Source organism: Liolophura sinensis, unplaced genomic scaffold (assembly GCF_032854445.1).
Source record: "Liolophura sinensis isolate JHLJ2023 unplaced genomic scaffold, CUHK_Ljap_v2 scaffold_18, whole genome shotgun sequence".
NCBI lineage: Eukaryota > Metazoa > Mollusca > Polyplacophora > Chitonida > Chitonidae > Liolophura > Liolophura sinensis.
In genome coordinates, this window is record NW_027017957.1 from 138,105 (window position 1) to 165,438 (window position 27,334).

Here is a 27,334-nt window from a genome sequence, read left to right on the forward strand (position 1 = left end):
AGAAAGAGGCCCAGCACTAGTTAACCAACATTTTAATAATGGAACACATAAATCTATGCATCAAAAGAGACACTTATATAAGTGTCGTCATCTCAAATGTATGTTCCGTGTCAATAATCACAAGGGCATTTCCCTTTTAACACAAACCACCAGAGAACCAAGAAAGGTTCTACAGTTGTCTACAGCTAACATAACATCTATACAATTAAATAAATAAGACGGACCAAGACAGTAAAGCAAATGTTAATATGGCAAATTAACAGCCACCTCTTAATGTTAATATATCAACAGTTTCTTCACTACTGCATCGTTGATGTTTATATCGGCACACTTTCTAATTCCTCATACATGAAAGACATAGCAGGTTATCAATCAAACATCATTAACTGTCGTGTCCAGGCAATTCATGATCACCGATGTATAGGGCGATGTGAACTTTTGTAGATAACATCCACATATATGCGGAGTTCAGCTTTCTATCCGCTTGGAATGGTGTAATATTTCATCTGCAATTTTATTTCATTCTGTGCAAGAAGTGAAAAAAAGTGAGTCGGCCAGAGGTTAAGCTGCAACGGATAATAGCTCGTGCTTTTTCATCCAATATGTGAAACAGAACGCGTGTAAATGTTTTGTTTTTTTTTCTTTTTTTTCGGGGTGGGGGCTGGCGGTGGGTATTTAAATAATAAATATTAATAATTAATAATAAATAATATAATAAACGCGTGCCTGGTAAAATAATACTTTCTGATACTTTCTACAACATTGACCTTTTATTTTCGGTTGTTCTCTGTTACTAATTTTTTTAATCTCCCAAAAATGTGTTGTTTCAAAAACGAAATTTTAACTTATTAAAACGTACACGAAAAGCATGCTTCATTCTGAATGGAAACCATTTTAAACACACCATATGTATACTATTTGTAATGTTATGTATGACTATTTAACGTTTTCATGTACTGTTAGTCTGCGACCTTTGTGTTATATATTATAAGCATAACAGGCCCTGTTATATATGTACAGCGCGGACCTGGCTGAAAGCACCTTGTTCAATGCTCTGTTTATTTAACTGGCTGTTCATTGGCTGTTAATTCTGTGTCTAAGAATAGTTGAATCCACCTGGATCGTATATAAGCCGTGTTTTCTGTGCAGAGTGGAGGTATTTCTGCTGCATCCACTGGAGCCAGGAGAGTGTGCGACGCTCTCGTATCGCGTCCATTATTTTGATATGAGCTGGTGATGCCAGTTTCATTTGGGAGGACAGATTTTTATGCCGGCACCGTTTGTGTACCACAGTAGTACTGATGTCTGGTTATGTGAATTTCCGCGGAAGTCACGTTTATTGGTGTTCGGATCTTTATTATGATTATACAGTGTGGACTGTGTAATTTGTTTAACACGCTGACCTCACCTGACCGACAAGGTCGTCAAGGACTCTAAACTGAAGTTTTCAGTTTTGCAAAGGACGTTCGTTCTGCCACAAGGTGACATTACTCTACGTCTCTGAACGGCTCGTTTGTGAGCTTCTGCGGGAGCTGTGACTGATCTGAAGTGGATTATACCTCCATGCCTGTAGTTACCCTGTGTTGTGCTCTGCGGGTGTGACGTCATTCAAAGGCTTGACTGTTCCAGTTCTGTGTAACCTGTGTACTGTGTTCGTGTTCGCTAACCTGGCGAAGTACCTGTCTAGGGACAATTTGTGAATTGTGTGTTTTATCCATGGTCTTTACGTTGGATTTCCTAGAATACATTCATTGGGATGCAAAGGTGAACTGGAAACTTGTAAAGACCGGTAATACTGATGTGTATGTTGTTGTTGTTGTTGAACTGTCTGTAAAACTGTACGTCTCATTTTATATATAAAGCATTGTTTACATTGTAATATTGAGTCACTGAGTCTGTTTTCTGTTGCCGTTTTCACTACCGTAACAGTAAGACAGGTCAGAATCTCTGTGCCATACTACCTATTCCATAAACACAATTGCTTTTAAAACAGCCTCAGGGGAAAATGAATAATGAAAATGGTACGAAAATTTGAAAATTAGTTAGGGTGTGGGTTCTTAAAGTTTAACGTCGAACATAACAAGTTTTCAGTCATATGAGGACGAAGAAGTAGCCTACTCAGAGTGCATGTTAGGGTGCCTCCTTGTTGTACGAGGGGATTTTCACAACTCTTTTATATCTAGTACTGCTTCACTGTGACGACTTACCGAAGGCAAGTAAGCCGCGCCACCCGAGCCACTATACTGATTCAGCTTAACCGTTCGTTGCACGCCAAGCCAGTAAGCTACAACTTCCTGTTTTAAAGTCTTTGGTGTGACCCGATCCAGAATTGACCCTGGATATAAACTCTGAGGGGACGCTTTGATAACTAAGCCATCAGGGCCGGTTAATTTGAAAATGAAGACAAAAGTCATTGAGGTTTGAGGTACGTCTAGTTGCCTAGTACCCCCAAGGCAAAATCATTAGAAATTAGAATGTTGAATTCTAATCAGTTAACAACACACTCTGAAATTACAATTCATTACAGGAAGTCAGTGTCGAATATTCCTGAAAATTGATTTATTTAACAACTAATTCTGCAGATGGAAAACCTCCACTCATCAAGGTATTTATGTATGTGTGTATTACTGATCACTGTTATCACACCGGCAAATGGGTTGAAAGCGGTTCATGGGTGCTGGCCTATCAATCCCTGTGCTACAAAACATGGGGGTTCAAGCGCACCTTGCTTACAACATCAGGCAGAGAAGCTCAGGTGACCATATGCCCAATTCAGTGTTTGTTAAAGATCGTTTGTCCTCTGCCGTTCAGTGTGCATGTGTGTCCATCATACGAGAGAATTAAGCTGTAGATAGTTGAGTTGAGTTAGCTGTAGATAGAAGTCTCTAATGGTCTTTTGATGTGATACTCCCGCAATTTCGTTCACACTGAACATAGTATGGCAAACAACAGAGGGTGGTTTACTGCGATGACGTTTTTTTTCGTCCACCTATAAATCAAACACACATAGCACAGGCGTTTCTAGGGGTCTTTTGATGTGATATTTACACACATTTCTATTCAGTTGCATCTTGTTTATACTGAACATTTTATGACAAACATGAACAACGCCCGGGTCATTGAGATCACCGAGATGAGGCAGTGATATCTCAACATTTGTTTCTAATAATACTTAATATTTATACATTTGTTTTATCTTAAGTATCCACAACATCATTGTAACAAACATTTTTATTGTTAACACGAGTGATAAGGCTTAGCCTAAAGAAGTGTAGGTTCGTCGCACCGGCCCAAAGGTCAAGCTTGTCTGCTGGTGACAGTGATATAAAGCGAGTGTTGAGATCGGCGCATGCGATGTCAGGGGTGTGTACAGTTAACACAAGACAGCATTGACCTTGCATGTGCGACGCATGTAGGTTTGTTTAGAATTAACGACATCATTGATTTATTCTTAACATTATGTTTAATAATAAAAGATTAGCAACTCTTTATCACTAAATGTTCCCTAGACACAATATTTAGATTATATTTGTCTGTAATATGCATTTTAAAAAATAATATGTTATTTAGTTCCACTAAAAAAACATTTAACTTTATCGGTTTGCCTATCTTGTCGGCCGTGGAACCCTTGCCGTGGGTACCATGAAAGTCTGCCGGTATTATGAACCGAAAAAACTTACAAAGCACTGAATAATCTATGCATTACCTACTCTTTTTACAGAAGCATTTGTTTGACTTCGTCTACACCCCTTTACGTGTATATGGCTTAATTTGCACCCTGAAAATCCAATCAGTAAAACAGTTTTACAACAAATATATCTAAACATACCGTACGAAGCTGCATTTGATCCCTGAAAAACGAGTACAGATAAGCGATTGGGCGATATGATCAACGATTTTCGCTGATATACTAACAAGAATTGTACATCCATAGAATGATGGAAGTATCCGTGGAGAATTTGGCAGTTTTGCAGGCCCAGCGCTGGTGAACTACGTTAATAGTTATTTTTTGTCTTACATTATAGATGAGTTCCTCAAAGAAACAGATTTTTATTTCAGGTATAGTGAAATAAAAAGTGTGTATATATATATATATTGTTGATAAGTATTGTTGATACTAGACCTGGCAGAAAAGTTTGTGACGGCCAAGTTTGGCTATTATCACAGGTGACAACAATAAATTACCCTTACAATGCTAGAGAAACCCGTGATAAAATTCAGAGTAGCAATTAGTGATAACAGCCAGTGATATCCTCAACACCTTACCTCGAACCTTAATTTCCAGTTGTCCCCCCTGAACGCCTCCAAACCCGTTACTGGCTCCACATTGGTATACACCCTGATCTCTGAAGGTTACATTGCTTAGGGACAGAGATTTCTCATGGCTGTTGCTTGTCAGTGGTACAGGGCGGCCCCCAATAGTGCGACTCCAGACAGAGTAGGTGTAGTTTTGAGGAACAGCTTCAGCACGACATTCCAGCTGTAGAGGGTTTCCTTCTGTGACATTTTCTCCTGACACCAGAACCACAGATACATCCGGGGCATCTTGGAAAATACAACAGCAAAATCGTTTCAAATGTCCTGAGCGAGAGATGCCCGGTTGAAATTGACAATCACAACATGGGTGCAGCACTACTCGGATTTTTGTATTTGACCTAAAATGTCGTGTAAGGGTAAGACATTTGCTTTACGTTCTGGGATATATGTTGGTCCTTGAAAAGGTCTTTGAAGGATTATTTAGAAGGAGGAATGATATCATGTGGAAAACTTAATAGTTTCAATATGATTTTTTATGATATTTACTTGTGTCTGGAAATACCCTTTCTTGGTGCAAAGTGATCGGTCAAGTATAGTATTTGTTTGTTGGTAATTAAGGGAGTTTACTCAAGATGGTTTTCCTTAATTCGACTGATTTTAGATTGTGTGTAAAAAAACCTTCAGTGTCCGAAACTCACCCATATTCTCACTTACTCGAGCAAAACCCTGACCCAAACGCATGATCTAACCGGTGAGAGCTTTAGTTGATACTGACATATTTAATCACACCTGAGTCTTTTATTATTCAAAGTCATATGTAATACAAGTGGCTGTATTAGTTTTATCAGACACCACGTACCACGTATATGTACCACGCTGTGTGACTTTCTCTTTGAGATTTATTAATTCCCGTTTGACAGTTCACGTTAAAAAATTCAAGCATTTCAATATCCTTAAAAGATGTTTATTCTTAATCATAGTTTTGTTATCTATGTGGGCATTTTTATATACACTAAAATACCCTGAATGTGGAAATCTCAGAGTCTTTAATTGTCAATTAAACATAAGCAATGATGAATAGTGAGCGCCAATTGATACGTGGCATCAAAGATCCACAACACGTACTCTGTCAAATATACCATTTAGGGATGTAACACAAAACTAACTTTGAAAAACTGGAAAATTCAAAATGTCAAAAAGAGCACTTACAGTACACAGTCACATTGACTGTCCTCTCCACACCTCTCCCTACATTATTACTAGCTGTCACGGTGTAGGCTCCAGAGTCAGTCCTGCTGATCTTGTTGAACCTGGCCACAGACGCATATCTGTGATTTGTCACGCTCACGTCACTCGACTGAGCTCCGCGACTCCAGCTTATCGTGGGCTCAGGATTAGCCCAGGTAGTACAGGATAGCTCAGCTGTGACATTCTCCACGAAAATGTACGATGATTTACAGCTGGTAAACATGGGCCCGTCTGGAAAAATAAGCAGTCATCAATTAGTGTACTACTGAGAAAAAGACAAGTGAGAAAACAAGTATGAAGTTATCTACCAGTGTAACTGTGTTATCATTTTGTTTCACTTGGTCAAATTCGCATTAAAATCCGATAAGCGACCTGAAAATGTTAACGTCGAAGTGTGTTGTCTGTTATGCAGCTAAATTGATGATATAGTCACATAATTCTTCCATGAAAAATGCATACCTGAGACAAAAAGGAAAGTTGTTCAGGGGTAACTTCGTCCATTAGATTGTGATTCAGAGATATACGGGTATAATTGAATCTATAAGCCTAGATATGGTATACAGCTATTTGGTGATACGTATTATTGGTCTAAATTTTGTTTCTGCTGGAAAAGATACATCGCTTGTCGGACAGAATGTTGTTTTTTGGCGACCGAAAGCAAATCAACAATTCTGGTTGTGCGGCATTTAGTTGCAAAAAATACATGTATTTCTGTCTGCATCAGAAAGGGAGGATGAAGACGGAAATGGATTATTATTGTTCAACAAGGCTTAAAACCTGCATTTAATTCCATATGGAAAACACTACAGAAGACAACTGTATAAGTTTGAAGAAATTAGTGAAATAAACCCATGTATGTTCAACTCAATCAAGAGTTACAAAATGATGAACAACAAAACTGATTTACTCTCGGGAGTAAACTTATTGTTAAATAAAGATAAATGAAAATATCTGTTCTGTTCGGATGTTTAATCAAAGTAGACGTAAAGCAGACAATATACACCGTGATGTTAGTTTAGATTTCCGCACTTTACACCAGACATTGTCAGTCTCATAGAAATGCAAACAGGGTCCCTCCTTATGTTGACCGTAAAGTGAATGTTGCAGGGTTCATTCCACCTTTGTTATTAGCTGAAATTAAACTGATCATCTGATAAGCATCTGATACCATGCACATTCTCATTTGTGGCTGTCTTGTAAAAGACCCAGCTTTCAAACTTTGAACTTTAACATTAAACTTTAAATAGAGCACTGACGCTTAATCCTTTAATTTCTGTCAGTTTTACGTATCGGTACTCTAATAGCATTGTCTTACCGCAATCGGGTAGCGGAGTTTCCGGTGTCATGAGTCTTGGGCCAGTACAGGAGTATGGACCATGGCCTAATGTGCTGGAATAGTATTTTAATCTCACCCCCTCCCTCCGCGTCTGATATTTCAAAAAATGTCACACCATGTCATTTTTACGGCTGTGGACGCTTTAAAACTCCATGTTCCGATGCCCCAAGATTGAATGGCTGTTCAAGGATATGTCTAGATATGGTAATCTACATGGTCGCGGGGTTCTCGGGCCTAGGCGGCCCATGGATCCTCTCCTAATGTATTGATCAATTTAATTAATTAATTAATTAATTGTGTCTTAACGTAAATATGTGTACGGCGGTTAATGAGTGGATGGAAATCAGAATAAACTTAGTTCTTTGCTCTTAAGTGTACTTCAACGAACTCAGCAGCGGAGCTAGTGAAAACTGGATTCATGTAACACGTGTGTATTGTATTGGGGCCAATCGTTTACTGTGAGAGCAAAGGTTTCCTCGAATGAGCCAGCTAGGCCTCGATAAAAGGACACTGTTGGGTTATATCTTCTCTCGTGAACACAAGGGATTTCTTTGAATTACTAATATAAAATAAAATCGCAACATTATTCGTTTTCAAAACTTTTACGGACTTATGAACAATACTAGTACATATCTGTCGAGGACAGCAGCTCCGGAGATCATCTGTGTACGATTTGTACAAATTATATTGTTAATAGTGATGATACATTGTAGCTACACAAAAAAGACAAGAAGCGAAACAAAAATGAAAAAAAAATCCTGGATTTGAACCAGAGACTGCCAGGTATCACTTATATGTAGAATATGTAACTATAGGCCAGCATAGAGATTATATGTGTTTGATCTTTTGCTCATAGATGACAACAAAGGACAGACAGAATGCACTGTTGTACGCTTGAAGCCGTTTCCACCGCAAACTGCAGTGACAAGTTTTTGCAATCTTACCAGGAGTAGGGCCTCATGTTTAAGTTTGAATAAAATTTCAGTGATTTCTTAAAAAAAAAATGACAATTACGTGACAACCACAATTTGAACCGTAATAATTCATAATCCACAGGACAATAATGTTTTTGTTTGATCAAATTGTGCCGTGTGTACAGCTTATCCACTTTTGTACTACTTTCATTAATCAGACAGAGAATAATTGACCTGTTGAAAGGATTAACATTCAAAAAGGTTTAATTGCTGCGTAACTATAATCTTTATAGATAAAACTGGTAAAATATTGTCAGTCGAAGTTCCAGATGAACTATAGGTAAAAGAAGACAATGTTAAAGTTTATCACGTATGACACGGGGCCTAATATTGTGATTGTGGGTGCATGTAGTACAACCACATCTACATATTATGGAATGGGATTGAGGATTCCAAAGCCGCCAGTTTAAGGTGACAACTCGAGAAGTCGAGATGACAACTCGTATACGCTTCCATAGTTTTTCGCCTCGACTTGTTCTCGTTGTACAAATACTGGACAAGTTGAGTGCCGCAATCGTATTCTATATACATGCAGATAGAGCATATGTTACGGTTGTAGCCAATTTAGTGACATCAGCTACCTCTACGTACGGCGTTACCTAGCACATGTAAACATTCGCCGTATAACTAAGTAACAAGGTCACAATATTTAGGCACGGAATGTTTTCAATAGGTAGTCTATACATTTTTCACGCGTTTGCCAGATCCGTATCTTGTACTTTTTGGGTTCACAGAAAAATGGGTAAGGTTTATAGCTGCAGTGGACTAAACACAAGGTGTGCATACCCTATGAATGTAAATCTGTCTTATTATGAGTCCTATGAAACCACATAACAAGAACAACTTATCCGCTGGTGTATATTTACTGATTTTTCTCGTGAGTTATTTTGGTAAATATACCTATGTTTAAAGTCATTTGGAACGACTACTTTCATATATATTACAGTGTTTAAGCCACAGACTGTTGGACGCGATAATGTGGCAAATTAGAGCAAAAGCAACATCACGTCTTCTGCGCCCAGTCTGTTTCTAGATCATTAATATAATATCAGAATATTGTCTTTTTTTGTTAAGCATTTCAGATATGTCGTTTTGGGGTGAAAAACTGTGACATCTTTGGCCTGGGCTCGTCCATCGTCGTTTTCCCGTCCGTCATTGTCCACTAAGTATACTTTGCAATAGGAGAACCTTTAGTGTAGTCTCATCTAATGGCATAAGACTATACTATAACATGTATGCTGAAACTACGGAAATTAAACAGAAAAACATACATGTACATTATGATCGATGAACGAATTATAAAGATGCTAACATTAAAGCTGTGATAAAGAAGAGAGACTTACACGTGACATTCAGTGAGAGGTTGGGTGATACACGTTTACTGCTACACATTAAAACTACAGATTAATCTGTTTTTGACATTGTTTATACACAGTCATACTGGTGCAATGTGGTCAATCCCAGTAAATACAGCGTGTGTAAAGCATTGTACCACATGACATTGAAGCTTAGATCTCAGTAACTTAGCGTACCAGTTCAAGTCCAGCTCATGCTAGCTTCATCTCCGGTCGTACGTGCAAATGGTCGTGGATTTACGCTCGGCTCTCGGCTCCCGATGATCAGCACTCGTCAATTACACACAGGGGCAAGACATGCCATAAAAGGGTACAGCATCGATGTTAACCGCGCATTTCTACTAAAAATAAGCCTACATATGACTGTCGTGATAACATGGGCATTACACTTTACAAATCCTCTTTCCACAGCCACACAACGCAATAATAACACGCACAAGCCCATGTTACATGGCCCTGTGCTGTGTACGGGTACTACAGCATTGACTAGGCGAGCCAGGCTGTACACAAATATCATATCATGGGGACTGGTTCTGTACCACGTAGCCCGGGCAAAGTGCCATTGCCTTCAAATTTTCATATAAATTTATCATGGCGTCGTGTTATCACGGTGGCGTTTGTATTCATGCATCAGTATGGCATTCATTGCACCCAAATCCTATTCACATTAAACCATATTAAGAATCCGAGGTAAAACAGTAGCGCTATGTCAGTTTTTAAACTAGAGATTTCGGAGTGCATTGCAGGATATATTAACCCTGATCCGCAACTATAAATTACTACATCGCCGAATATGGCATAATTAAGATATACATGTTCATCGAGTGAACACCTGTGCAATGAAATACACATGTGTGGTGATTGTTACCAAACGAATATACTGCAAGTGACGTCAGTTCAACCTGTCTAGGGTGAAACAAAAGTTTCGAGACGACAGATATTTACCCGTCCGACACCAAAGTTACTTTTCTTCATATCGTTTTATTTAAGCCGAGGATACACACAGCGGATTTTTAGAAATTTACGAAGCATGTCTGTACGAGCGGAAAAATCCATCCAGTATGTCCCTGGATTTCCCGGTTTTATCGGCCATTGTGTAAGCTGTATTTACAGATCACACGGGAGTATCCAATAACTTTTCCAATATGATTGTGAGCATTCTGGTCATAAAGGTAACTACGCAGTCAATCACAGAAATTCTGTTCCAACCACGTGAGCCTGCATGATAATTGAAATATCATGGATGCAGGATGGCAGATAAAGCGGTGATAACCTCCAATACAATGGTGATATCACCGATACGCTGGTGATGACGTGACTACATGTACATACAAAGATCTATATGGATGCCAGGAGAAGTTACGGGAACGTAATCAAACCAAAGTACATTATGGTTGACCAATAATTTAAAAACTCGTTGTAAGAAAGGGCAATGCTAGTTATATGAGAGCCCGTTTTGTGGACTGCTCTCCTATTAGTTGTTAGGTAATATAATAACCTTTCAGCGCTGGCTTGGCTAGTTTCCTTATGTTATGATCTCAATGATTTCCTGTATGATAACATATACTCACATTGTACATTGAGTGTGTAGACTTGTGATCGTACAGGGTGATCGGTCACACTGTTGGAGGCTTTACAGTACAGCTCAGCTCCGTTCTCCTCGGCACTAGCTGTAAACGTGAATATCCTAGTTGTAGTCTGTACCGAGCTGGAGTCCTTTTTACTGTCTCCTGGGCCTAGCTCCCGGACATTAGCGGACGTCCTTATGTATGCCCTTATACAGGCCTGTGGTTTACTGGCCGATGACACACAGGTTACGGTGGTGAGGTTACCGGCTAACACTGCATCTGGAGGGTTCGTCATAGTTACCCGGGTAACCATAACTGCAGAACACACAGAACATTAATTTGAAACCAATGGTTTGATGCTTCAATGATCTTGACCTTCCCATGCAGCAAATATAAAAAATGGCCAGTGACACTCATGTTGCCTCATTTTACATAATTGTACTCGCAACAAAAACTCAGAAACAATACGTGTGTACAGGTAAACTCTACATTAAAGAAGACTTCCGCTCCACTGTATAACTTGTTGATTTATTTGATTGTTGTTTTACGCTGTACTCAAGAATATTTCACTTATACGAAAGCGGCCAGCATTTTGGTGGGAGGAAACCGGACAGAGCCCGAGGAAACCCACCACCATCCGCAAGTGGCTGTAGACCTTGTCACGTTCGGCCGGAGAGGAAGCCAGCATGAACTGGACTTAAACTCACACCGACCGCATCGGTGAGAGGCTCCTGAGTCATTGCACCGAGCTGGGGTGCTAAGCACCTCGACCACGGACGCCACTCCATTGTTTGAAGTCCTAGTATCCGTGTGCAAAACCCTGGTTGTATGTAAAAGAAAAGACCGCATGGGTGAATGATTTATAATAGATTGTACAGTAAAGCAGGGTCGTAGTCCAATATCCTACGCCCATCGTGGCCGGGCCAAACATGGGCTGTCCGGCCGTCATACGCGCAACCTGATCCTATCCCTAGTGCCATCCTGACCCGATTGTATGCCCATGGTGGGCCCATCATGGTACCATCATGGGCGTACCATCCTGCCGTCTTGATCAGAATTCACCAGTGTTCATGCAGTGTTAGTTACGAACTTATTTACGGCAAATGAGTCCTATCTTTATATATTAACGAGTATTTCTTCCTGCTGGACAATTTTCCACAAGTCCTGATCGGATTTTACGCTCATCATGAAGCCATGCTTGACACAGGGTATTCGACTGGAAGGCGGCTGTAGTGTACATGAGATGTATATATCTACATGGTACTAACACAATTATCCCACCTAAAACGCAAACGTTACTGTCTTGTTCAACTAACATAACAGATGACAACCCACTCTAAGTATACCGCGATTTTAACTTATTTATAAATAATCTTCTTAATGATACGTCAGTGCTTTATTCGTCAAGTAAACTGATTTGGGAACCTACAATTAACGTATTGATAGTTCAGTGCGGGATATGAAAAGATTGTTTACATTTCAGTTACGGTTTGGACTCAGTGTCTAAAGCAAGAGGAGTAGAAATGTTTCAATCTTTTTTTCTTTTACATTCCGTCTATTGGGATGAGGGACAAGTTCTTGCAACTTACAAGCCCTTCTCCCTACAGGGAATATTCATAAATTTTATACACGTCTGGATACTAAGTATTTACAGGCGTAAACAAAATAATATTAACGGCAAAAGTAACAAACGTAAAAAGTGAGTTGTGTTATATACACAAAAACATACGGAACCTTGGTCATGAAAGAAGAAAAAATCTGGCACCAGAAAGCGAAAAATCATTTTGATCTAACATTGCAAGTTATATTCGGGTCGCTAAAGAATAAATCATTTTCTTTTTTTCTATATATCTACTCACAGCTGTGAAAATATTTTATATAAAACGGGGTCATTGTCTTTTTCCCAAAGCAGACCTTGGCCTGTTTAATCAGTAGGAAGTGTTTTCATCACGCTTGCCCTAGTTGTACTATACAACGGACAATTTGAGATCGTCTACATCTTTAGACGGATGTCCGCACAGACAACTTGGGTGAGTGGTGAGATGTCTCTGGACTATGTGAACACTTAGAAAACAATATTTATGTCTCATGAGAGCAATAATTATGCTTAATTTTTCATTTCCTTTAAATGGCTTTGGGCTAGTTATTAGCCTTGATATTGAGTGAATAAAACTTTCGATAGTTATCTTGTTCCTAACCTCTAATTTAACGTTGTTCGATTCTGGTATTACTGAGGAAAAATGAATTATATACGAAATATATTTAATCGTGTCCTGTATATAACATACTTCACACAATTCCCTAATTAATTTGGTGTCGTATCATAAACTCGTAGTATCAAGAGATTGTAAACAGAACGGAGCTTCACCGTTAGTTATTCGGTACGTAAATTTTATCTTTACTGTTTTCTTTCTATTTTCTAAAGTCTCCCACCCTGTCTCAAAATATAATAAAAATTGCTGCAGTTGAATGGAAGACCTTTAACGATGCGTGCTGCAGAGAGTTACAACTGTTTCAGATTTTCCGACTTGATAGCAGCATAACCGTCCCAAACACCTGATCCATATTTAGTATGAGTCTAATACAAGATAAGTTTTTCTGCCAAGTTGGTATTTCAATTTCCTGAAACTCTGCATTATGGCTACCTAATTTTCCAGCAACCTTTCATAGGGTTTGTACGTAGCCCGTGGATTGTAGTGGAAATTATGTACGACATGTTGAGAAGAATTTCTTAAAACCCTATCTTTATCTTAATCCACAATGTTTTCAAATTACATACATCTGATTCCAATTCCCCGTAGAGGGCACAATGAATATTACCAGAATACCTTGATCAGGGTTTACGCGAGCTGAGTCTCTATCTTTCTTGAAAGATGGATGATAACCATCAATTCTAAGAGTATCAGAATCAGTGTTTACATCGAGATTTGTTTCTGTTAGACAAATGACATAAAAATCTTCAATGTTCTCTATGGTATAAGATAACTTATAACGGAGGCTTCATATACTGAAATGAAATACAGTTAATGTACTATTTGCGACAGATGAATTTGTACCTGGATTAGATTCAGCATTTCCACAAATAGATAAGAGAAATCAACAACAAAATTAAAATGCCTGGCTGAGGGTATATGATTTAGAGGGTAAAACTGATAATAAAATAACAGATGATTTTAAATTTGTTGCTCCAACAACTGAGCGGTATATACTTTAGACTCTACATGCCCGATGATATATGAATGATATCCTGCTGGACAAAATATCATTACGCACTGTCAAAGTAGTACCTACAGGAACAAAATAGATATGACGTCGCCATATATAGATATAAAGTAGCTCTGATAAACTGCACATAATACGTATACATTATAATAAAATCAAGGATAACGAACCTAAGTATAAAAATTACTATCACTGTTTTGGCTTCATGTGCTACTGTAATTGTAATGCAAGGTGTACTCGGACTTTTGAATATTACAATATCTGTACAATTTGAAACAACGTTTACTGAAAGTACAATCACAAACTGCTCTGCCATGCTGTTACGAACTCCGTCTTTAAATATTGTATCAACCTTTTTTTTTATTTTACCTTGGTCGGTGTCTGACCTACATTTTCCATTTTGAGTAGGATATAGTCTGCACTGTAATTGAAATAACACATTACATAATAGTAGAATGATATGGATGACATTAGAGGATATCACTGTATTTTTCAGTTGAAACTGTTTTGGTGAACAATGACTGCGTTACATGTAACCTGTTTGGTGTATAGATCAGGAATAATATAAGTAAGATTTTTTAATATATTTTATATTATATATAAACTACCGTTGGTATACATCCACAATATTTATCCAATAATTGTATGCTCAGTAGATGTTACAAACCCCGTCATTGTATTATATTTTTTATTATTTTTTTTTCATTTGTCAGTGTCCGACCTACATTTTCCCCTCCGTGTATGTTATAGCCGGCACTGTAATTCAGTCGAGGGTTTGCAAGGCTTCAGTGTTTATGAGTTTCGTGTCATTGTAAATAGAGTATAGCTTCTGGAAATATGTATCGGTGTTGTAAACATGTTTACGATCAAACCATCCAAAATTTTCTTTAAGTTAGTCTATAAGTATGAGCGACGGAGTTGTGAAGCTCGCAGTCATCTATTCAAGTCCACTTGAGAGCAGTCATGTCACTGTCATTCACTGTGAAGGATTTTACCAGGCTTGGAGATATCGGCTTTCACGCCATTCAACATTCATCATTTGTACTCCATTTTCTGTACGTAGCTTGTGTTTCACCACTTGCTAATTTTTGAGACGTTATTTTGGAGCTTGTCTAGCTTATTGTCTCTTTGTGCAATTCGTACATTTCATACCAATTTACCATGAAAGTGACTTTGTGTATATTTCCCAGGAGTGAAACATACATCGCCAGCTCGGCATCACGGACGATACTGTCAATCCGTTCACCCTGAGAGGTTACACCTTCACAGGCAGTTGGGGGATCAACCATCGTCGGCGCGACGTGTCCATTACAGCTTGTCACTTATCGGACTGTCATACTTTGACTGGGAAATTCCTCTTAACTGTAGATTCTATATTTACGTGGACTGACTCGCCTGTGTAAACCGGAATATTCCATCCGGATTTGGACGATGTCATCAGTAAGATAATAGGTATATTTTGTAATTATTTGTATGGTTTTGTATATTGTTGTTATTTGTATTAATTGTCTATTTTGTTTAAATGTATCTATTGAACTCATTCAAGCGTGTTCGTGTTTCTTTGTTTGATCTTGTGTAAGGCCTATTGCTGATCTAAGAGTTTAAACAACTCAGTTGTTGCTCATCTTTACTCCATACCCTGATACATGCTTATTATTTCTGAGCATGACGAAGAGACAGGCATTTAACGCAAAATACCATAATGGATTTTAAACAACACTAATGAGTCCCCACAGGTTACGAAAACAAAATTTAAGCTTGAAGGTATCAGGTAACGAATGATTGTACCGGTTACTTATGAACAAAATATACTATTTACTCAATTAAAACCCTTGCACCCAAATGTGGGATGCGTAGTTCTTCATTTAAGACGACAGAGTTTAGATCACGAGCACCAAGTTAATCACATACACATACATAACTAAACCAAAACATGTTGTAGGGAATAGAAAACAAGCATAATTATTACTCAAATGAGGCATAAATGTAGTTTTTTAGGTGTTCACCTAGTTCAAAGACATCTCTCCAGTGACCCAAGTTGTCAGTGTGGACAGCCATCTGAGGATGTGGACAATTTTTCTTACATTGCCCATTGTGTAATACAACTAGGATGAAAACACTTCCTACTGATTTGACATCTCAAGGTTTGCTCTGGGAAAAAGACAATGATCCCACCTTATCTAAAAATATTTTTGCAGCCATGATTAAATTCATGATGAAAACAAGAAGATTTATTCTCTAGTGACCCGAAGATCACCAACTATGTTAGATCAAAATACTTTTTCGCTTTCTGTAGAGCCACGCGCCCTTAATTTTTTATATTACAACCAATATTCTCTAAGTCTTTTGTATACTTAACACTAAACTCACTGTTAACGTATGTGTCTTTAGTTATTTTCATTACGCCTGTACCCTTTGTAACCAGACATGTACAAAATTTATGTATATTCTTTGTAGGGAGAAGGGCTTGTAAGTTGCAAGAACTTGTCCCTCATCCCAATAGACGAACGTCAATAAAAATAAGTTTAAAAGAAACAAACAAAGGCGCTACAAGCTCCCTGTCGTATCCCACTCATCGCTAGAGCACATCGGTGGTGTGTCTATAAATAATATTAAACCTTACTCATTGCGAAATTCAGAAATTTTACTCTTTTCAAGGGGGATAACTCTCATGTATTTGCCTGCGCGTTTTTGAACTAATCTATTATCCGCCTTGGTTTTATATGTTTATTTGATTGGTATTTTACGCAGAACTCAAGAACATTTCACTTATACGACGACTTTGAGCGTTATGGTGGGAAGAAACCCTGGGAAACCCACAACCATCTGCAGGCTGCTGGCAGAGCTTCCCACGTATAGCCGGAGCTGTATCCATACACACATGTTCATATTACACACATTGCAATCGGTGGTTGTTGATTCGTTTCAGTACAACGTATACATAAACTCGTAACACCCCGGTAATGAAGCAAGAGCCTTGGGTTCAAATCACTTCGGGGTAAAGTATTACACAAAGAGTAAAGATTTTTACAAGGCAGAAACTTAAAGCCTCACAAAAAACTCCTCACAACAAAAGGGACACGAGATGTTATCATCTACATATTTATATTATTTAAGTTTACTGGTCTGTTGCGACTGGGATAATGTTCCCTGCTTTCCTGTTACATGGTGTTAACAAAAGGTCTGCATAAGAGTTCGTATACGTTTTCTGATTTAGTGTAACTTCAGGCTACGTGTTATTAAGGTCTAACTACATACGTGAGAGACACGTATAGAGATACATGTATACTGTATGTGACCCACGTTCAGCTGAGTAATCGTACCTACCTTTAATATCCAGTGTAACGTTGTCTTTCCCGCCTGCATATTCACATTGCCATCTGAACCGACCAGTGTCTTCTGTGACGTTCTTTATCATCACTGTGTAAATCTCGTCACCGCTGATGTTCTGACATCTCCCTGATAACCCGGCTGGTGCAAGATGTGCTAGCTGTATTGACGGGGTGCACTTACGGGAGGCGTATATACGGGATGTAACATTACTTACATGGCTCCATATAAGAGGAGAGTTGTCACCTGTCGTCCTGGTTATCTTACACTTCAGGGTAAACGGACGACCGGCCACGACATCGCCTGGTGCTGTGATTGACTGACTGGATGCAGGGTGTAGATCTAATGAGAATAAAAAAATTCTTTTATCCAAAGTTAATAAACCAAATATATTCTGTTTCCTGATCTCGACAGATAGATATCTTAGCCATATCAACCCTCTCAATTACCAAAACTATGTCGATAATCTTATCTGAACGTTTAATTCATTAAGTGAAATTGAATGCCCCTATAAGTGTACGAAATATGCAGAATGCAATGTTAATTGTGCGTGTGGCATTCTATTCACGATATACTATTAATGCTGCCAGGTGATTTGTACCGGTATGCTATGGTGCTTAGGAATACACACTATAACACCAGCTAAAGTGCAATACTTGAGACTTTAAGCAATAGTATTGTCTAAAACTGTACCTGCAAACATGTGTGAAGTGATAAACACAGAGAACAGAACCTCTCTGATGGACGCCTCGCTCATTCTTGTAAGTCAGCATCAACACCTCAGGAAGAGAACTACACACATCCTCCTACGATATGCCTCCAGGAGAGAAAGTCAGTCATTTTTAAGGGAAGTAATTCCTTAAACCTTCAAGTATTTTAAAATTTTCGCAGATTTTCCCGTAGATTTTTCATGTAACATTATTTCACAGAAAAGCGTGCGGGAAGACAAATCTGGCATTTATGACCAGCTGCTGTATTCTATTTTGCACTAATTTCATTTAAGCTTTCAATCTCTACGTAACAAAATATAACATAATTGCCTTCTATAGCGAGCGGAAGTGTATGTGGTACGCGCATGTCCTTTCAATTTACCTTTTCGTACACTCGTCTGATTATCAGTTTCATGTTGATGGACTGAGCATGGGAGATTTTCAAGTGAACATTACATCGTCTTGGATAACCCAAGGACTGTTTTGTATCAGTCAATGGTGAATACTGATGTGAGTATTACATTTGTAGAATGTGAAGAGAACAAAAGCCTATCTGACAAACTTACATGGATAACAGTATTTATCACAGTGTCGCCATGTATTTGCTTGGCCACGGTTTATTTCATCTAAAAAGTATAGGCAATATGAAGAAGTTTTAGAGTGTTTTTAGACAAAATAGCCAAAAACTTAGTGTGATGACACAGTTGGTCGCCTTGTTAATGTGAAAAGTTAGTTGTGAATGTGATGTACCTATACTTATTATACCAATATCTTTTCGAATTTTCTGTTAAGAGATAGAGACAGTGTGCAGTATTTATGGAGATATCGGCCAGATTGCTATTCAGGCTGCTATTCACAGAAGTGCCCCCCTTGTGTCAGAATTGGGAATCATTGGCACGACGTGATAGCCCGCATTAAGTGTTATTAATGTACAAAGTATGATGCCGGTAGATGCAGTATTTATGCAGATATTGGTCAGACTGCTATTCAGACTGCTGTCAACAGAAGCGCCCCCTAGTGTCATAAATAGGAGTTTTTGGCATGACGTGATATCCCGCATTAAGTGTCATTAATGTACCAAGTATGATGCCTGTAGGCGCAGTATTTATGGGGATATGGTCCAGGCTGCTATTCACAGAAGCGCCCCCTAGTGTCACAAATAGGAATTTTTGGCATGACGTGATATCCCGCTTGTCCCCGTTGAATAGCTAGTTGCTAACTGCGAACCGCAGTATAACTTCACTCACGTAGAGACACTTGAAAACATAATTGTATGGTTGGTATTTGGGAACACCTTTTGGTATATATTGTCTTCGCGTAATAACGTTAGCAGTGGGGATGCATCATATATTTACTAAGTACGTTTGCACTAGAATCTGTTAACAATTATGTTCTACCTGGATTTGATCACATTCATAAACATTATCATAATCCCGATAAAATTGTGCATGTATTTGAATGTAAACAAAAATTTACAATCAAATATGAGATATACCAAGAAATGATATTAAATACATACACACCATACAAAAATATTTTCAAGTAGCTTTTTCTCTTAAAAGATATATTAAAGACCATGCTGGCAAATAAGTTTTCACGGTACTTCATCTGGTTTGGCATCATTTTTTGTTTCCTCTTTTAAAGCCTGTTTCCTCTGTTTTCATTGTTCAAAGGGTTTTTAAGGCCAGATAGTATGGCTGTCCTGAGAGCATGGGGCCAATGTCTGCCATTAATCCTTACCGAGTACTAAGAAATGATCTTAAATACACACCATACAAAAATATTTTCAAGTAGCTTTTTCTCTTAAAAGATATATCAAAGACCATGCTGGCAAATAAATTTTCACGGTACTTCATCTGGTTTGGCATCGTTTTTTGTTTCCTCTTTTAAAGCCTGTTTCCTCTGTTTTCATTGTTCAAAGGGTTTTTAAGACCAGATAGTATGGCTGTCCTGAGAGCATGGGGCCAATGTCTGTCAGTAATCCTTACCGAGTACGTTCTTTTCCTGGCGAAAACAGAAGCTCAGTGTAAGTATTCCTTTGTATCTCGTGATTAACTCTAATTGTTTATGGCTAAATATTGGGTTTTGAACATATTGTTTCTTTGGCCAATTCCATTTTTTGGAAGCCGGTGGCGGGTCGCGAAAAAAATTCTGACACAGTGTTGTATATTTCTATGCACGTAGATGTAAGGACATATTATTGTGCTTAAAAGGACGTCACAAATACCTACCAAAGAAAGTTTTTTCAAGGGTCTTTTTGTCTTTAAAGAAAAATCGAAAAAAATATTGAAGATCACATTTACGACTAATTTTTTTTGCACTCTTAAATCTGAACAGTATGTAATTTTTATGTTGTCGCCACCTCTAAGGCAGCCTGGGCCATTCACCAGGCCACATATTTATGATCTGCTGGATTTAAGCAACACGTTTAAGTCTGTTAAAGATAAAAATCACATTTACGACTAACTTTTCGCACTCCTTTATCTGAACAGTATGTAACTTGTATGTTGTCTCCACCTTTAGGGTCTGTGTGTGCCTTTCACTAGGCCACATTTTCATGATCTGCTGGCTTTAAACAACCCGTATAAGGCTGTTAAAGATATATATCCATCATTGCAGAATTTATAGTAAATAACAGACTTTCCAGACGGTACATCTAACCTGAACCTGCATGTGTACAAAGACAACAAATGTTTCGTGTCACGCCCAATTTACGACAACAAAGGGATAGTTTTCTTAGATTAACAATATACCAAATTGTCTTCTACATCTACAGTTTATATATCTCGAGCTGTATCGTTTCTTAGATCATGTTTGCTGTTTGACTACTTCAGTCAACGTCACAAGGTTTTTGGAGCAAAATATTACTGTTAATGAGATTCACTCATTGGTAGAATGTGAAGAGAACAAAGTCCTATCTAACAAACTTACATAGATAAGCGAGTTTATCACATTGTCGCCAGGTATTTTCTTGGCCACGGTTTATTTCATCTAAAAAGTATAGGCAATATGAAGAAGTTTTAGAGTGTTTTTAGACAAAATAGCCAAAAACTTAGTGTGATGACACAGTTGGTCGCCTTGTTAATGCGAAATGTTAGTTTATGTTTGTAATATGTTTACAGTTCTCTTGCAAGGAAATATAGTTGGAGTGCTTAGAATCGTGCCAGCTACTCTCAGAAAGAAAAGGTGTGCCGTTTTGACACATGCATTTGTGTAAAGAAAGCGTGTAGCACAGGCACACGGTTTGGTACCCATTAAAAGTATATGTACATCAAGCTGAAGTATGAAAGGAACACATTAATGTTCCTGTGCAAAATTGTTACAACTGATGTGTGCTTGCCGTACACATATTGCATATTTTGTATGCAACTGCTTTTCAGAGTAACCCTGGAATAAAAAAGATAAAACAAATAAGTAAAATGTACGACTCTAATTGCTGTATAAATATTTAAATGTCTAAATGATTTCATAAATTCGTAGATGATTACTGCTTGGCCCATTTTATTACCATGTGTAATGGGTGTCGGGTTAAACTAGACAAAGACATGGAAACAGTTCGCACATGTATTCGATGTTCACTGAACTCACAGGGGCTTATAAAACTGGGATACACAATAGCCCGGGACGGACTGTGAAGCGACTACATCTCTCTCTTTCTTTTAGATAATAGCTAAATATCGTCATGTTAACACTGACGTACTTATATACATATCAAGGGCTGTGTGCATAAACAATAGAAATTAAAACATACAGAAAAAATAGCTTGCAACGATTGTTCTGCAGTTTTGTTTGCTTGGGGCCATACAGGGGTTATTTTGCGGTCATAAAATCCTGGGTGGCTTGTAAAATTTGTGCATTATTTTCCTAGAATGTGAGGTTTGTCATCAATTTTAACAATTCCTAAATGGCAAAATTTATCCATGACAGGAAATATTTCTTTGGCTGAAGTTGATTTTATAATTTCTTTGAATTCTTGAATAAGCATCAACGAACACCAGAAAACAGTCACCACTTGGAAGTGTTCCACAAAAGTCGATGGTGTCTTAGATAACTCATACATTAACAAATGTTCAGGTTTCTTTGGATCCGGTAACACGTCACCACCTGTGAAAACGTACCCATAAAATTTGAGAGTTGTTTTGCTGAACTCACGCTTGTTTTTGTTGAGCGTTAAGTTCTTTTCTCGAAGGGGTTGGTCATCATGTGACTGGTCATTTTTTTCATACACAGTGATATCGTCGCTCATGTTCTCAGTGCCTGGATTGTCATAGTGTTTGCTGCAGATGATGCACCAAAGTTAAAGCGTTCGTATCGTCTAAGTTATGGGTAGAGTAGGTTGTGATGTATCTCGAATCGAGATGTAGTTCAAATAGGTTATATCCTGCAATGAGAACACTTTTGCGCCATATAAATCACTCATGATGTCATCCACTGTTGGTGTGATGTGACGTTCACACTTGATAGCTTTGCACTGTGCACGTATGCCGATACATTGGCGCATTTCATCCGGATTCTTTGGCTTACGCGTTTCAAGGATACGTGACATCCACGGCGTTGGGCCGCCCACTGGCTCAATGATACCCAGTTCTTCTAGCCTGACTATTTCCTTTTCTACTTTTCGTCTTAGGTGAAAAGCAATCAGGAAAAGGAATGTATTGTTTTACCTGATAGTCCTACATTTTTCCATTTAGAGAAAATAAATCTGAAATTTTATCAATCAGCTAGTCTGTTTTTGGTGGATTTCAGTATTTGCAAGCAGTCCTAACTCTTGCGCAGCCTGTAAACTCCGCGTGGAAGTTTTACTCGCTTCAGTGACGTATTACATACAACACCTCTCGCTGGACAGGACTTGAAACCTCCCTTGTGTCGATATTTTGCCACTTCAGTTTCCGCAGATGTTAATGCGTGTGTTTATAGAACCTGTCTACATTTTGTGTCCATTTGATGATTAAAATTAAATTTTCCACTGTGATGTTTGGCCAGCAGAATGTTTCCTAATCTAGTTACCCACTTGTGTCATAGGAGTGCCTGAGAAGTTAGTTTACTGCTCATATCAAATCTGGGAAACATAGGGAAAGTCATTCCTGTAGCCAGGTTGTTTGTGCATTGTTGTAACGTCACAAAGTTAGCCTGTGAGAGCGGCTGTTATTCACCAGAAATTTGTTGCCATGTTCTTATCTAGCTGCCCGGTCGCCAATGTAACATACTGGTTGATGTCATTATAAAAACAACCGAGACATGGATATAAGCGTCATGTCCGACATTCATGTACCATTCGTAGTCCGTAAAGGGCGTTCCAAGTCGATAATCGCAAGATCCATTTACAAAACAACGTTTAACACTAGCTCCCAAAGACAAAGGTATGTAAGAGATTACATACTCTCCACGACGTGTTACTGCAAAAGCTCATGCACTACTACCTTCAGTCGTGGGTAATGACTACTGTGATATTTGTATTTGTGAAATTCTCTGGTGTTTGCCATAAGGAAGAGATATCTAGGGCTAAAAAATGGTCATTTGGGTTAGTATACGGCAAGTTCTGCCACTGCACTGGCTTAAATCATCCTAATATATGGATAAGTATGGTTTTATTTCTACACCGATCGTCAGTTATTTGTGCCGTGTTTAAGTGTCATCGAGCGTCCAGTTTCCAACGTGTACATGTATCGGGGATTTCTGACGAGAGAAGCTAACGTAATGAAATACAACGATCACGAAAACAGATAATGCTCAGAAACACTGTAGATTTATAGTATACTGGTAGAGTTCATGCTATACTATAAACAAAAGGGCTGCTGTACATGTATACAGAAATATTTCGTCCGGTAAAATTAGGCGTAAGGCAAGTTACCATAGAATGAAATAATATGACAACCCCTGCTAACTAAACAAAATGAAAAGGTGAAGTTGTAAGTGAGTGAGTTATTGGAATAAACCAATTAGGGCTACAACTTGAGGTGTAATAAATAAATGTAGGCCTATGACCGTAATTTAGATTCATTTCTCGTGAGGAAGAGCTGAAATAATTAATTTATTTTAAATAATTCTAATTTAGTCTAGAAAGTCGTGATTCTGTGTATTCAACATGTACATGCATATACTTGTAGTCTTATATGTAACTACAAGAATCTCTGTACCTGTAGGTCTATATAGGCCTATACTTGTATGCACATGCGTGTCTCCGATTTTCGGGGAATCCAAATAGCGAAATGTGTACTGCGGTAGACTCTCTTGGAAAAGTAGGGAGTACCGCACTACCTGTATCTGTAGCACTGCTTCACCCCTTGGATTACTTCCAATGGGGCGGGACCGGGTCCTCCATTACAGACAGAATAACTGATAGGCCCTTTGTGGGTGGAGAAGACCAATGCATTGTACCAGGAGACAACTGGTCATCAGTTACAAGAAAAATAGAAGAAGAGCAATATACTTATTTCACCATCTTTGGGCTCTAGTTATCTTCTATTGTTTTGTGTTATATTAATATCTAATCGCGCTCGCGCCCATGTAACATGATTAGCGGCTGTCCAGGATATAACAAAGTTTTCAGACATGAACCCTGCGTGAACGTTTAGAACAACTGGACTTCTTATTCTGTCGACTTTGCTGTTTAATGGCTCTTTGTCAAGGAATGTGAAATTGGAAGAATTCACTGTGTGAACACAGTTATCGAACTATGTACCCTTTGCGGTCTCGTAAAAATTTGTCAAGCAATAATCCTTTTCTTTCAAATATAAATTTTGGGGAAATGATGACGCCAATTGCCTTCAGATTTGCCACCCTATGATATTCGTGCTGCACATGTATACACATAATTTTAACTCTTAACATTCAGCTTATCAGTGAGCATTCATAATTTTTGTTTCCTTTGTTTGACCAGTAAACCTTAGAGCGGCAAATGTGAACTGTCTTCAATACAAGCAGTGGTTACACGGGGTGTGTGACATACACTACAGAGTGTGTAGAAGGCGCTCTGGACATCTCGTACAATATTTTGGTATAGTGAATACATTTTAATAAAGGCCTGTAAATGTATATTGATTTTAGTATTTGTCATTTTTTATAATGTTTATGTCTGCTATCTGACTTTATCCACACGTGGAAAAGGCTTTTGTAAGAATCTTTAACTTTTCTCTCCACTTGAACCAGCAAATTCAACACGATTAATATTCCTTGTATTGTCCAGGCGTGCGTTGGAAACAAACGGCTTTGTGGCCGTTTTATTCATTTCCTACGAGAAAGGTCTTAAGAGAAAATAATACATTTTACTCACACAGCTTGCTCATTGTTTTGCTTAACTCCGGTCAATCAGTGGTAAGAAAGACAGTACATGTACGTCGTGTTTAGCTGATTCAACAAATCCTTGGTTAACAGAAACGTATATTATGGGTTACGTCAGGTTTTTTTTAACTTGACAGCACCCATCAGTTATTATTGTTAGGACACATGCTTTTCGGTTCTATGTTTTATAGTTAAAATTTACGCGTTGTACGATTAGGCATTCCTAAGGCATGATCTTTGGTAATGTGTTCATGTTACTGTTTATTGGGTATAGTGACATACCGTTTTGAGTAACTCGTGGACAGTGACCAGCTATTACTCACATTTCAGCGTTGTTTTACCATGACCTAGGGTGCGTTAAAGCTGCTATCCATCTAATAATTTATATAAACACTTAGAATAAAACTCTACCTGTAAATAACAAGATGTCGGCTTTCACCGGCTATACATGTGCCAATCTGTCAACTACCACACAGTCGGACCTGCTCTATATCTTTATTTCCCATGCTGTAGTATTCTGATTAATGCCTAACCCAATATAACAATACATGGCAGCGCTATAGTACCCAACACGGGTCTAATTATGTCTTTTATTAACAATCCCATTTCATTTTTAGGCCAACTTGCCCACTCCTCAAACCAAAAGCATCAGTACAGGGTGCCCAAGCTGACCTCGGTATTCCTCGACGATCCCTCTCTACAACAACCATCAAAACGGGATCGCGGAATTGTGTTACATATTGTCCAGACTGACCACTGGATATCAGTTGTGACAGGTAAGTACGTTTTCGAATACCATCTCACGTATTCTGCTTTGTTCCCAAACCAAGGCGAGCATAGACATCATCTCTGTACTGTACTAACAGTTATGAAAACATCACATTTTAGCAACACTGCGTGGGTGACATGTATCGTTTTCATTCTCGATATGAACTGACAAATTATTGTTAGAAAGAGGAGGTACGTGTACGTGTATATAGCGATCGCTGTTTATGTGTGCTCATATCTTAAAAACTAAGACGGGAACTTGAGAACTTGAGAAAGTGATGCATGCACCTTACTATATGAGAGACGTGCATAGTTTTACATATTTAATGAGTACCGCGAGTTTTGTTCATTCGGATTGGATGAGCTAGGGCCAGATTTTCAGTAATTTGCTCATATCATGAAAACTAATATGAGAAGAATCATGAAGCTCATATGTTAATTTGTGCATACAATAATTCAAACCAAACCAGCTTGATAGGTTGAATGTGTGATGAATTCTGTAAACGTCATCGGTTGTTTGGTTGAGTGAAATAACTGGTCTATATATTGTGGGATTTTCCAAAATTTTGTGTACAGGATCTGTTGTAAGTTTGAAACCAGTTGCATTCGTGCCTAAAGCTCCTATGTTTTATTGGTTAATGTCGATGTCTTGTGTAAAAAACTGCGTCTGCTATTGTTCGATTTTGATACATGTACAACGTTGAATTGAGGTTCAGTATCTGGCCAACAAGTCGAGATTTATCTCTCACCATGCCTCGGCATTTTCTTCTTTACATGAACGAAAACATTTTTTGCTAGACCCCTTTAAGGCTTGGTACTGCTCCGCATTTACGTCATAAATCTCTATTTTATTTAATTCTTCTTTTTGTAATAACTCAAGAAGCATTTTAGTATGTCTCTCTTTACGGCTCCGTGTATACATGACATTAAAATTCAATAGTATGTGTATTACCTGTTTTTTTATTTAGTCTAAAGTTGACGAAATTCGACCTTATAGTGTGCATAAAGAGACGGCGTTTATAAACCGTAAGCATTTAATGAAATGTCGACTGTTATGTGGTACTGAGGTAATTGTGCCTAACAAAAGTCATTTATTATAGGCTGCATCAAAACAGATTAGAACAACACCCATGTAATTTACCCCATTATTATGTGCTTCAGTGCTTGTAAATCTCTTATTTTTTTCACTTAACTTATTTTGCCCGAAAATTTGATGAGTTCATTTTCCGGCAAAATCGTATGATTAAAAAAAGACAACGCGTGGAGCATCATCTGATCAATGTTT

At 38.2% G+C, this 27,334-nt stretch overlaps 1 long non-coding RNA gene across 1 annotated transcript; it reads left to right on the forward strand.

The window, feature by feature from the left end:
* Window positions 1-18,393: 18,393 nt before the first annotated feature.
* Window positions 18,394-26,299, forward strand: LOC135481308 (uncharacterized). Its single transcript, XR_010445989.1, has 3 exons — window positions 18,394-18,510; window positions 19,922-20,026; window positions 25,899-26,299. It is a non-coding gene; the product is annotated as an uncharacterized LOC135481308 (long non-coding RNA).
* Window positions 26,300-27,334: the final 1,035 nt, after the last annotated feature.